The sequence below is a fragment of the Triticum dicoccoides genome, chromosome 7A (assembly GCF_002162155.2).
Source record: "Triticum dicoccoides isolate Atlit2015 ecotype Zavitan chromosome 7A, WEW_v2.0, whole genome shotgun sequence".
Lineage (NCBI taxonomy): Eukaryota > Viridiplantae > Streptophyta > Magnoliopsida > Poales > Poaceae > Triticum > Triticum dicoccoides.
Window position 1 is genome coordinate 183,379,387 of NC_041392.1, and position 13,918 is coordinate 183,393,304.

A 13,918-nucleotide genomic window follows, 5' to 3' on the forward strand; every position below is an offset into this window, starting at 1 on the left:
AATTGTAGAAGCTTTTTATACTTGTGCCTGCAAGTATTATAATACCTCCTGTGCGGCCGTTTAACATATATGTATATGTAATCTGAAAGATGGCAGTCGTCGGCTTCAGCCCCCACGCACATAATGCGGGGGTGTTCGCAGAAGGTGCATTTTCACACTTGATCCAACGTCTTGGTCCTACAAAGGAGGTGATAGTGCAGCGAACTAGGCAATCGGACTATGATGCTTTATCACTTTCACTTAGCCATAGGAGTTTGACAATGAGGCTACTTATATAGCCCCTGGTGGCGCCTGCGCTTGCCCGAACTCGGGGCGCGTATGTTCCTGGCCGGGAAGCGGCCCTTCGTTAATGCGGAGGAATCCTAAAGATTCCGGTAAGTCATTGAGTGGTTGACCAACCTCACGCTATATCATGACAGTCAGTTTTCGGCTTTCTCTATTGAGGTGCTCGCCTGGCCGAATCGGGGCACAATAGCAGTAGTTCTCCTGGTGCCGCCTTAGCCGATAGAGCGGAACGTAAGGTAGCAAAACACAGGAGCCGGGCAAACCCAACACTTGACCAAAGACATGATTCGGAGCTGATGCATATAAGGCCAAACTCGTGACGCCGGACACTGTTGGGTAACGTTGCAGAAAACAAAAATTTTCCTACTCGTTTCACCAAGATCATCTAGGAGTTCATCTAGCAACGAGTCATTGGATGCATCTACGTACCTTGTAGATCGCGAGCGGAAGCGTTCAAAGAACGGGGATGATGTAGTCGAACACGACGTGATTCGAATCACCGGAGATCCTAGCACCGAACGGACGGCACCTCCGCGTTCAACACACGTACGGAACAGCCACGTCTCCTCCTTCTTGATCCAGCAAGGGAGGGAGGAGAGGTTGAGGGAGATGGCACCAGCAGCAGCACGACGGCGTGGTGTTGATGGAGCTGCAGTACTCCGGCAGAGCTTCGCTAAGCAATAAGGAGATGGAGGAGGTGTTGGGGAGGGAGAAGGAGGCAACCAAAGGCCAAGGACTCAAGGTATGAAGTCCCTCCTCTCCCCCACTATATATAGGGGTGCCAAGGGGGGGTGGCCGGCCCTAGGAGATCCAATCTCCTAGGGGGTGCGGCAGCCAAGGGGGGTTTCCCTCCCCCCCAAGGCACCTAGGAGGTGCCTTACCCTCCTAGGACTCTTGCCCCCTTGAACCCTAGGCGCATGGGCCTATGTGGGGCTGGTGCCCTTGGCCCAAGCAGGCCAAGGCGCACCCCCTACAGCCCATGTGGCCCCCGGGGATGGGTGGCCCCACCCGGTGGGCCCCCGGGACCCCTCCGGTGGTCCCGGTACAATACCGATAACCCCGAAACTTGTCCCGATGCCCGAAACAGGACTTCCCATATATAAATCTTTACCTCCGGACCATTCCGGAACTCCTCGTGACGTCCGGGATCTCATCCGGGACTCCGAACAACATTCGGGTTACTGCATATACATATCCCTACAACCCTAGCGTAACTGAACCTTAAGTGTGTAGACCCTACGGGTTCGGGAGACATGTAGACATGACCGAGATCGCTCTCCGGTCAATAACCAACAGCGGGATCTGGATACCCATGTTGGCTCCCACATGCTCCACGATGATCTCATCGGATGAACCACGATGTCGAGGATTTAATCAACCCCGTATGCAATACCCTTTGTCAATCGATATGTTACTTGCCCGAGATTCGATCGTCGGTATCCCAATACCTCGTTCAATCTTGTTACCGGCAAGTCACTTTACTCGTACCGTAATGCATGATCCCGTGACCAAACACTTGGTCACTTTGAGCTCATTATGATGATGCATTACTTGAGTGGGCCCAGTGATATCTCTCCGTCATACGGAGTGACAAATCCCAGTCTCGATCCATATAAAACAATAGATACTTTCGGAGATACCTGTAGTGCACCTTTATAGTCACCCAGTTACGTTGTGACGTTTGATACACCCAAAGCACTCCTACGGTATCCAGGAGTTATACGATCTCATGGTCGAAGGAAGAGATACTTTGACATTGCAAAAACTCTAGCAAACGAACTATACGATCTTGTGCTATGTTTAGGATTGGGTCTTGTCCATCACATCATTATCCTAATGATGTGATCCCGTTATCAATGACATCTAATGTCCATAGCCAGGAAACCATGACTATCTATTGATCAACGAGCTAGTCAACTAGAGGCTTACTAGGGACATGTTGGTGTCTGTTATTCACACATGTATTACGATTTCCGGATAACACAATTATAGAATGAATAAAGACAATTATCATGAACAAAGAAATATAATAATAATGCTTTTATTATTGCCTCTAGGGCATATTTCCAACAGACACTCCCTAAGGTGTTCGGTCTTTATGAGGGCGGGCGGGATAACACCCTTAGTAATAAGCCCCTAGTGTCCAGGTACGCGCAAAACTCTGACGTGGCCACATGCCAAAACGCCAGCCTCCTCCTTGATTATACCAAGAAACTAGGGGATGTGTATCAACAAGAGACAGCAAAAAAAGGTTTACGCAGGGTCTTAATCTGAAAAGAATCCTTGGAACGGGTCCCTGCTGCACGTCTGCGCCTGTGTCTCTGTTGTGCCGTATCCTGGACGGGCGTAGCACGGTGTTCATCTATAAAAGAGAGGAACTTAGTTAAAGAAAGATCGTGCCGAACATGATTTATACTAAATAAACAAAGTATAAATCGAAATGGGTAAAACTGAGCTTTATTGTCTTTTGTTTTATATGCGCGGAGCCCCTAGTACAGGGGTATACGGCTATTAAGCCTTTATCAATTGTATGTTTATGCCGGACTCGTCTAGCCGTGTCCGTGGTCTTGACGACCTGTTTAGGTGCTTTGGCTGGTGGAGCCGCTTTATTGTGGGGCTGTCAAGGCAGCCACACTGTCTTCCAGACGGGGGGAACACTCAATGTTTTCCCTTTAATGAGATGATTCCTCGTGGACGGGCATCTTAAGCGTAAGAGATGCATAAGGAGGTATTGTGTTAAAGCGGGCGAAAGCTTTGTGCCCCAGCAGTGCTTGATAGCTACTTGAGAATGGGGCGATGTGGAAAGTTAGCTGTTCGCGACGGAAGTTATCGGGGGAGCCGAACATAACTTCTAGCCAGAGAGAACCCATGCAACGGGCATCCGGGCCTGGCGTTACCCCTTGAAAGGAGGTTTTGCTATGGCGAATTTTTCTTGGGTATATCCCCATGTTGCGGATTGTGTCCTGGTATAACAGGTTTAGACCACTGCCGCCGTCCATCAGGACATTTGTAAAGTGGAGTCCGCCGATTATTGGATCTAATACCAAGGCAGTCCAGCCTGCGTTCTGGATACTTCTAGAGTAATCCTGATGGTCAAAGGTGATCGGTTTTAACAACCATCGGCGAGACTCCTTTGGGATAGGCCGTATGACGCGTATCTCTGTTGGCGCCATTCTGTTCGTCACGTGAAGTAAGTTTACTGTTTTGACTTCTTGTGGGAAATCCTTTTGTTTCCTGGTGCTCTGCTTGTGGGGTTCGTCGTCGTCCTCACTTGGTGTGTCCAGCCCCTTGTGTTCGGCGTTGAGTTTGCCGGACTTCTTGAAAACCCAACAATCTCTGTGGGTATGGTTCGCAGGCTTCTCGGGAGTACTGTGTATTTGACATATCTTGTCCAAGATTTTGCTTAAGTTGGATAGCTCGTCCCTGTTATCCTTGAGGGGCAACTTTCTCTGATTCTGCCGCGAGCTTTTCAATCCGGTGTTGACCGTCGTGCTCTTTGGGCTGTTTCCCTTATTTCGGCGCTGGTCCTTGCTGCGTCGGGGTTTTCCATTTCCATCCCTAACTTCGGATGTACTTGGGTCGCTGGTGCTACATCTTGCCAACCAGCTGTCCTCTCCTGCGCAAAAGCGGGTCATGAGGCTTGTTAATGCGGCCATTGTTCTTGGCGTTTCTTGGCCGAGGTGTCTAGCGAGCCATTCGTCTCGAACGTTATGCTTAAAAGCTGCTAGGGCTTCGGCGTCCAGACAGTCGACTATCTGATTCTTTTTAGTAAGAAACCTGTTCCAGAATTTCCGGGCTGACTCTCCGGGCTGTTGAGTTATGTGACTGAGATCGTCTGCATCCGGAGGGCGGATATAGGTCCCTTGAAAATTTGCCCGGAAAGCATCCTCAAGCTCTTCCCAACTTCCAATGGTGTTTTCGGGAAGGCTTTTCAGCCAATGTCGGGCTGGCCCTTTAAGCTTGAGGGGTAAGTATTTTATGGCGTGGAGGTCATCTCCTCTAGACATGTGTATGTGGAGGATATAATCCTCGATCCAGACCCCAGGGTCTATTGTTCCGTCGTACGCCTCTATGTTTACGGGCTTGAATCCCACTGGAAATTCATGGTCCAGCACCTCATCAGTGAAACATAGGGGTGTGCGGCACCCCTGTATTTGGGTGTGCCGTGATGTTCGGATATTTGTTGTGTTGCATTGCTTACTAGAGCTTGCTTTCTTGGCCCGTAGATAGACCTGGCTGGGCCATCTTTTTGATGCCGATCCTTTGGTTGATCGCGTGCCGGCTTGTGTGCGGTGCTGCTTGCCGCTCCATGCTGGCCATGCGGTCGTCTATCTGACCGGGTGGCTTTCCTATTTTTTGACTGCGGGGGCTCTAAGGCCTCCTTGTCAAATTCCGGCAGTAGCTTTCGCTTTGGATAGCTTTTTGTGCGGCGACTACCGCCATATTTGTCTGCGGTGTTGCGTACTTTGCTCCATCTGATGCTGAGTGCATCTTCCGCAGTTTTGAGCTTTCGCTTCTGCTTTTTTTAGGCTACGTGCAATGGCGACGAGCCTTTTGTGGAGGTTCTTCTGCTCCATGAGCCTATCCGGCGTAAGGTCGTCCGGACTGTTGTTTTCACCGGGGACGGGGTGTTCGGTTTGTTTATGCAAGTTGCCCTATTCGGACGGTTGCTCGAAGGCATGTTCGTCGTCCGCAGGCTCGTCCTGCTCTATGGCTGGGTCTGTATGGCTGCTGTCTCTATCAAGGCGGGGCTTGGAGCGGCGCTTACGTCGCCGCTTTGATGGCTTTTCGAGTGAACGATCCCTCGTTGCATCCCTGTATTCCTCGTCGTCGCTTCCTTTGGGTGTGTCCACCACGTATACATCATGAGATGAGGTGGCTGTCCAGTGCCTTATAGGCGTTGGTTCATGTTCATCTCCTACATCGTCGTCCATACCGACGATGTTTTCGGAGTCGAAGTCGAGCACGTCGTTTAAATTATCAACAGTGGCTGCGAAATGGGTGGTGGGTGGGCTTTGAATTTCTTCATCATCCGCATCCCAACCTTGTTGACCATAGTCCGGCCAAGGCTCTCCTGATAAAGAGAGATACTTTAGTGAATTCAGAATATCGCCGAAGGGCGAGTGCTGAAAGATGTCCATGGCGGTGAACTTCATGATCGGCGCCCAATCGGGTTCGATCGGTAGGGGCGCGGAGGGCTCGGAGTCTGGAGAGGAGTCCGGCTCCTTGGAGTCACGGGCTTCGCAGAGAATAGGGCGGGTGTTCGGCTCGATCGCCGTAGAGATTGCAGCCCCCGAGGCGGTGTCCAACCACCCATCCTTGATTGGCGTAGTTGGCTCCGAATTAAGGGTCGGAGCTGATGCGGGTGCGGCCTCCAGGGCACTGTTCGGCGAAAGAGCTAGATCATGCCCATCGTGACATTGCGGCGCGCTTGGCTGCGGCTCAAATCCTTCGAAGATCAAGACTCCGCGGAGGTCTTCTGTGTAATTTAAACTTCCAAATCTGACCTGATGGCCAGGGGCGTAGCTTTCGATCTGCTCCAGATGGCCAAGCGAATTGGCCCGCAGTGCAAAGCCGCCAAATATGAAGATCTGTCCGGGGAGAAAAGTCTCACCCTGGATCGCATCGTCGTTGATGATCGAAGGAGCCATCGGGCCTAAAAGTGACGACACAGAGGAACTCTCAATGAAAGCACCAATGTCGGTGCCAAAACTGGCGGATCTCAGGTAGGGGGTCCCGAACTGTGTGTCTAGGCGGATGGTAATAGGAGACAAGGGACACGATGTTTTTACCCAGGTTCGGGCCCTCTCGATGGAGGTAAAACCCTACGTCCTGCTTGATTAATATTGATGATATGGGTAGTACAAGAGTAGATCTACCACGAGATCAGAGAGGCTAAACCCTAGAAGCTAGCCTATGGTATGATTATTGTCTGTCCTACAGACTAAAACTCTCCGGTTTATATAGACACCAGAGAGGGCTAGGGTTACACAGAGTCGGTTACAATGGTAGGAGATCTACATATCCGTATCGCCAAGCTTGCCTTCCACGCCAAGGAAAGTCACTTCCGGACAGGGGACGAAGTCTTCAATCTTGCATCTTCATAGTCCAGGAGTCCGGCCGAAGGTATAGTCCGGCTATCCGGACACCCCCTAATCCAGGACTCCCTCACTAACTGATGGAGTCATGTACCTAGGGTAGGGTCACAGACCTGATCTAAGTACCCTGCCCAAGGATATCCTTAGAAGAGATCACCTTCCAGTCGACCTATGAGAGACTCACTCGACTGACTTGAAGGACTCGACCACGAAGACTCACTCGACCACCAGAAGGTCAAGAGGCACTCTGCACTGCAATGGTCTGTAATTAAGTAGACTTTATGATAGTAAAGACACTTTATGTGGGGCGTTACCAGTAACGCCCCGGACTTAACGCACCTTAAACCCTCTCCTACGTGGGCTGGCTGGGGTCCTGGCGCACTCTATATAAGCCACCCCCCTCCACAGGTAGGAGGGTTCGGCACCCTGTAACTCATATACACGTAATCCACTCGACCGCCTCCGGGCTCCGAGACGTAGGGCTTTTACTTCCTCCGAGAAGGGCCTGAACTCGTAATCTCTTGTGTTTACAACCTCTCCATAGCTAGGACCTTGACTCTCCATACCTACCCCCACTCTACTGTCAGGCTTAGAACCACGATAGTTGGCGCCCACCGTGGGGCAGGTGTTTTAGCGATTTTGTGGAGAAGTTGCGATTCTTCCGAGTACTTTCATCATGGTGGCTGCTGGAGTTTTGGTCGAGGGTCGAGAGATCCGTCTCGGTGCTCTCACCTTCGTCGCCGACGACTCCGCCTGGCTCCAGGAGGCTCCACTCGACGTCGATGCGCTCCCCGTCCGCGGTGCGACGCATTTTCGCGCATGTGTCCGCGGCGTTCTGCTGCGGCAACCGTCGACCCCGTATCGGTCGACTCCCCCATCGGCCACCCTCCCGGTCTCCCGCCAGCGTAAGTGCTCGGGCCGGTCGAGGCTTCAGCGGTGGGTGAGACACGCGGTGGCTCGCCAGACGGCCACCACCCAAGTTGCGGCAATTGAGCCCGACGAATCTCTCTACGGCCTGTTCGATCTGTCGACTGGCTCCATAGAGACTGCATCCGAGTGTGATAGCAGTGATCCAGCGGCAGAAATCCTGATGGTCGCCGGGCCCCGCAGTCCCCCTGGCTTCGCCCGTGATGGTGGGGCAGGCGATGGAGGCGACCCCGCACGAGACCACGAAGAGTACCAACCCGAGCCACTCGACTCTCTGCAAAGAGAGGAACTTCGCCGCAGGAACGTGGATGCCCTGCATACTCCCATCACAGGAGAAACCCCCGAGGCTCACGCCTTGGAGGAGGCACGTTTGGCCAACTTGGCCGAACGCGCTCGCTTGGAGAATCTTCAGCGAGCACTCGACGAGCGCGCGCGACAACGAGTTCCCGACACCAGTCGACGTCAACTCTTCCCGCCGACTCAGGTATATCGAACCCCAATCCAGAATTTAGCAGCTGCGACCCGTATTGCAGAGTCCATCCAGCCCTCTCAGTCGGAAGCTGGCAGAGGCTTGATGCAGATCAGGGATCTGCTCCGGGCAGCAGGTGATCAGAACTCGGCCGTGTCGCAGTCGCGCAACAGAATTCACAGTCGATCCGTCGCTGCGAATACGGTTCAGTCGGCTCACAGCCCAGATCGCCTCCGCGGCGTGAAGGACGCGAGAATCGGCGAGACCAATATGGAGACCGACACGACCGAGATGATAGGCGTCGAGTGCCCACTTCCCCTCCGAGAGGTGGGTCCTACGCTCCTCGTCAGCAAGATGACAGACGTCAGCTCAGTGCAGGGCGAAGAGTTCCAGTCGGCCCCAGAGAACCAGGCTTCGACGCGCGATCCATTATCATGCAAGGCTTGGTCGACCGGAACAGAGCCCATCGAGGTGGACCCGACAGAGATGCGCCCACGAGCAGTCGAGTGCATGTTTCTGGTCCGGAATGTTTCAGCAGAGCTATCAGAGCCGCAGTGATCCCTCCCAATTTCAGGTTGGCAACAGGAGTCAGCAAGTTCACTGGTGAGTCTAAGCCTGAAACTTGGCTTGAGGACTACCGAGTGGCGGTTCAGATTGGTGGTGGGAATGACGAGGTGTCCATGAAGCATTTGCCCCTCATGCTGGAAGGTTCTGCCAGAGCGTGGTTGACTCAGTTACCTCCTAGCAGCATTTACACTTGGGAAGATCTGTCCCGAGTGTTCGTCAGAACGTTTGAAGGAACTTGCAAGTGACCGGCTGGATTGACGGATCTGCAAGTCTGCGTGCAGAAGACCAATGAGACTCTCAGGGAGTACATTCAGAGGTGGATCACTTTGCACCATACTGTGGAGAATGTGTCTGATCATCAGGCAGTCTGCGCCTTCAAGGATGGTGTCAAGAACAGAGAATTGAGTTTGAAATTTGGTCGAACCGGTGACATGACCTTGAGTCGGATGATGGAAATTGCTACCAAGTACGCCAATGGTGAAGAAGAAGGCCGACTCCGAAGCGGCAAGCACAAGCCGAGTCAGTTGGAGAAGGGAAACACCAGTCGGAAACAGAAGCGGAAGGCTGAACCGGCAGCTCCTGGAGAGGCTCTGGCCGTGACTCAGGGAAAGTTTAAAGGGAAACCAAAAGGATCCTGGAACCCTAAGAAGGTAAAGGATAAAGAAGGGAACGATGTGATGGATATGCCGTGTCACATCCACACGAAGAAAGACGAAGAGGGGAATATCATTTACCCAAAGCATACCACTCGCCAATGTCGACTCCTGATCCAGCAGTTTCAAGGAAAACAGTCCAAAGACAAGGAAAAGGAGTCGGACAAGGCCGAAGACAAGGAAAAGGAGGACAGTGAGGAAGGATATCCGCATGTCAACTCCACTCTGATGATCTTTGCAGATGTGGAAAGCAAGAGTCGATTGAAAGTCATTAATCGTGAGGTGAACATGGTTACCCCAGCAAAAGCAAATTATCTGAGATGGTCCCAAACACCCATCACATTCGACCAATCTGATCACCCGACTCATATTGCCACCCCTGGGAGGCAAGCTTTGGTGGTCGATCCAGTTGTCGAAGGCACTCGACTGACAAAAGTGCTGATGGACGGTGGTAGTGGGCTGAATTTGTTGTATGCAGACACACTGAAAGGAATGGGCATTCCGATGTCCCGACTGAGCACCAGTAACATGAGCTTTCATGGAGTTATACCAGGGAAGAAAGCCGAGTCACTCGGCCAAATAGCTCTGGACGTGGTGTTTGGTGATTCGAAACATTTTCGCAAAGAGAAGTTGATGTTTGAGGTCGTGGATTTTCAGAGCGCATATCATGCCATTTTGGGGAGACCAGCTTATGCACGGTTCATGGCTCGACCATGTTACGTGTACCTCAAATTGAAGATGCCCGGCCCCAAAGGAGTGATCACTGTCACCGGTGATCGGAAAAAGGCAGAAGAGTGCTTTCAGAAGGGCTCAAAGATTGCCGATTCCCAGGTGACAGCGGTCGAGTTCGAAGAATACAAGCAAAATGCAGATCCGAGTGATTTGCTGCGATCCAAGAAACCCGCCACAGAATCTGGATTTCAGTCGTCCGGTGAGACGAAGCCTGTTCACATTCACCCGACCGACCCCGATGCAGCTCCGACCCACATCTCCACAACACTCGACCCGAAATAGGAAGAAGCGCTCATCCAGTTCCTCCGTGAGAACTGGGACATTTTTGCATGGAAGCCCGCTGACATGCCAGGTGTTCCCAGGGGACTGGCTGAGCATCGCCTAAGAGTCGACTCATCAGCAAAACCAGTCAAAGAGCATCTTCGGCGGTCCGCCGTCCAGAAGAGAAAAGCCATTGGTGAGGAAGTGGCTCGACTGTTGGCGGCAGGATTTATCCGAGAGATATACCACTCCGAGTGGATCGCTAATGTCGTCATGGTTCCTAAGAAGGACAAATCGCTCCGAATGTGCATTGATTTCAAGCACATCAACCGGGCCTGCCCGAAAGATCATTTTCCTCTCCCTCACATAGATCAAATTGTTGACTCGACCGCGGGATGCGAGAGATTGTCTTTTCTAGACGCCTACTCCGGGTACCACCAGATCCGTCTGTACGGACCCAACGAGGTAAAAACAGCTTTCATCACTCCATTCGGGTGCTTCTGCTATATCACCATGCCATTCGGCCTCAAGAATGCCGGAGCCACATTTATGCGAATGATTCAGAAGTGTCTACTCACTCAAATCAGTCGGAATGTGGAAGCGTATATGGATGATATCATCGTCAAGTCACGAAAAGGTTCCGACCTCCTCGCTGACCTAGCCGAAACATTTGCCAACCTCAGAAGGTATGATATCAAGCTCAATCCATCAAAGTGCACATTCGGAGTTCCTGGTGGCAAGTTACTCGGTTTTCTCGTTTCTGAGCGAGGGATCGACGCTAATCCAGAGAAGATCGGCAATATTCTCCGAATGAAACGCCCTGTGCGAGTGCACGATGTCCAGAAGCTTACTGGATGCTTGGCCGCATTAAGTCGATTCATCTCACGACTCGGTGAAAAGGCATTACCTCTTTACCGACTGATGAAGAAGGCAGACAAGTTCGAGTGGACTCCAGAAGCTGATGCAGCGTTTGCCGAGCTAAAAGCTCTGCTCTCCACCCAGCCGGTGCTTGCTGCTCCAATCAGCAAAGAGCCTCTGTTGCTTTATATCGCAGCCACAGGACAAGTCGTCAGTACTGTGCTTACGGTCGAGCGGGAAGAAGAAGGAAAAGCTTTCAAAGTTCAGCGCCCAGTGTATTATTTGTCTGAAGTCTTGACTCCATCCAAGCAAAGATATCCTCATTATCAGAAGCTTGTGTATGGAATATACATGACCACAAAGAAGGTTGCTCATTATTTCTCTGATCATTCCATCACAGTCGTCAGCGACGCTCCACTATCAGAGATTTTGCACAACAGAGATGCAACTGGTCGAGTGGCTAAATGGGCGATTGAACTTCTTCCCCTTGATATCAAGTTTGAGGCAAAGAAAGCCATTAAGTCCCAGGCAATAGCAGATTTCCTCGCCGAGTGGATTGAACAGCAGCAGCCAACTGAAGTTCAGTCGGAGCATTGGACCATGTTTTTTGATGGCTCTAAGATGTTGAATTGTTCCGGTGCTGGGGTTGTCCTGGTTTCCCCCGGAGGAAATAAGCTCAGATACGTGCTCCAGATTCACTTTGATTCCTCCAACAATGAGGCAGAGTATGAGGCCCTCTTATACGGATTGCGCATGGCCATTTCACTCGGCGTCCGTCGCCTGATGGTCGATGGCGATTCAGATTTAGTGGTCAACCAAGTGATGAAGGAGTGGGACGTGAGAAGCCCAGCCATGACTGGATACTGCAGTGCAGTGAGGAAGCTGGAAAAGAAGTTCGAGGGGTTGGAGCTCCATCATATACCCCGACTGAAAAATCAAGCAGCTGATGATCTAGCAAAGATAGGTTCCAAGAGAGGAGCCATTCCGAGTGGTGTGTTCTTAGAGCATATAGACACTCCGTCAGTCAAAGAAGATCCTTTCACCGAAGAAGCTCCACAGCCCAAGAGTGCCACAGATCCGACTGAGGTTGAAGTCCCAGCAGTAGTCGACTTGGTCATGGAGGTCTTGGTGGTCATTCCCGACTGGACAGTTCCGTATATCACGTATATCCTGAGAAAAGAGCTCCCGGAGGATGAGGAAGAGGCTCGACAGATCGTCCGTCGATCTAAAGCCTTTACCGTAATCAAAGGACAGCTGTATAGAGAAAGCGCGACTGGAGTTGGTCAGAAGTGCATAACACCAGAAGAAGGTCGAATCATCCTTAATGATATCCACTCGGGAACCTGTGGTCATCATGTGTCCTCTCGGACCATCGTGGCCAAAGCATACCGAGCCGGATTTTACTGGCCAAAGGCGAATGAGATGGCAAAGGAAATAGTGGATAAGTGCAAGGGATGTCAGTTCTACTCTAATATGTCGCACAAGCCTGCATCAGCTCTGAAGACCATTCCACTCGTCTGGCCTTTCGCAGTATGGGGGTTGGACATGGTCGGTCCTTTGAGAACAGGGCGAAGTGGCTTCACGCATGTATTGGTGGCAGTCGACAAGTTCACCAAGTGGATTGAGGCTAAACCAATCAAGAACCTTGATGCCGGTACTGTTGTTAGCTTCATCAGGGAACTAATATTCAGATATGGAGTCCCGCACAACATCGTTACGGATAATGGGTCAAACTTTGACTCGGAGGAATTCAGGGATTTCTGCAACTCTCAAGGCACACGAGTCGACTACGCTTCAGTCGCCCATCCGCAGTCGAATGGACAAGCAGAGCGAGCCAATGGTCTGATTCTCAAGGGATTGAAACCCCGACTGATGCGTGATCTCAAGCATGCAGCTGGAGCTTGGGTCGACGAACTTCCCTCGGTGCTTTGGGGACTGCGGACCACACCTAATCGGTCGACCGGAAGAACTCCATTCTTCTTGGTCTACGGAGCTGAAGCAGTCTTGCCGAGTGATCTTCTCCACAATGCTCCTCGAGTTGAGATCTACAACGAAGCAGAAGCTGAACAAGCGCGGCAGGACGCAGTCGACCTTTTAGAGGAAGAAAGGGAGATGTCTCTGATCCGATCGACCATCTACCAACAAGATTTGCATCGTTTCCATGCTAGAAATGTGAGGGGTCGAGCCTTCCAGGAAGGAGATTTAGTTCTCCGAGTGGATCAGAAGAAACAACACAAGCTTGCTCCTTCTTGGGAAGGACCCTTCATCGTCACCAAAGTTCTCCACAACGGGGCGTACCATCTTTACAACGTCGAACATAATATCGACGAGCCCCGAGCTTGGAACGCGGAACTGCTCCGCCCATTTTACACTTAAGTTTATTACTCGGATGAGTTGAAATAAAGTACTTCTGTAGTTCTTGGATCTCAAAATAATAGTGTCATAGTTCCTCCATAATTTTTGTCACTTTTTATTTTGTCCAATAAAATTTTCCCCCCAGTGGGTGACTTAGCCGCGAATCTGTTTCGCCTAAGTTTGTAAAAATCCTACCGAGTGGTGAACCAGACTCCCACTCGGAGACTTAGCCGCGAATCCGTTTCGCCTAAGTTTGTAAAAATCCTACCGAGTAGTGAACCAGACTCCCACTCGGAGGCTTAGCTGCGACTCCATTTCGCCTAAGATTAAATAAAATCCTACCGAGTGGTAAGCCAGACTTCCACTCAGGGGCTTAGCTACAGTCCAAGTACTCGCCTAAGTTATGAAAATCCTACCGAGTGGTAAGCCAGACTTCCACTCGGAGGCTTAGCTGCAGTCCAAGTACTCGCCTAAGTTATGAAAATCCTACCGAATGGTAAGCCAGACTTCCACTCGGGGGCTTAGCTGCAGCCCAGTGCTCGCCTAAGTTATCAAAATCCTACCGAGTGAAGAGCAAACCTCTCACTCGGGGGCTTAGCTGCAGCCCAGCGCTCGCCTAAGATATAAAAATCCTACCGAGTGAAGAGCAAACCTCTCACTCAGGGGCTTAGCTACAGCCCAGTGCTCGCCTAAGTTATCAAAATCCTACCGAG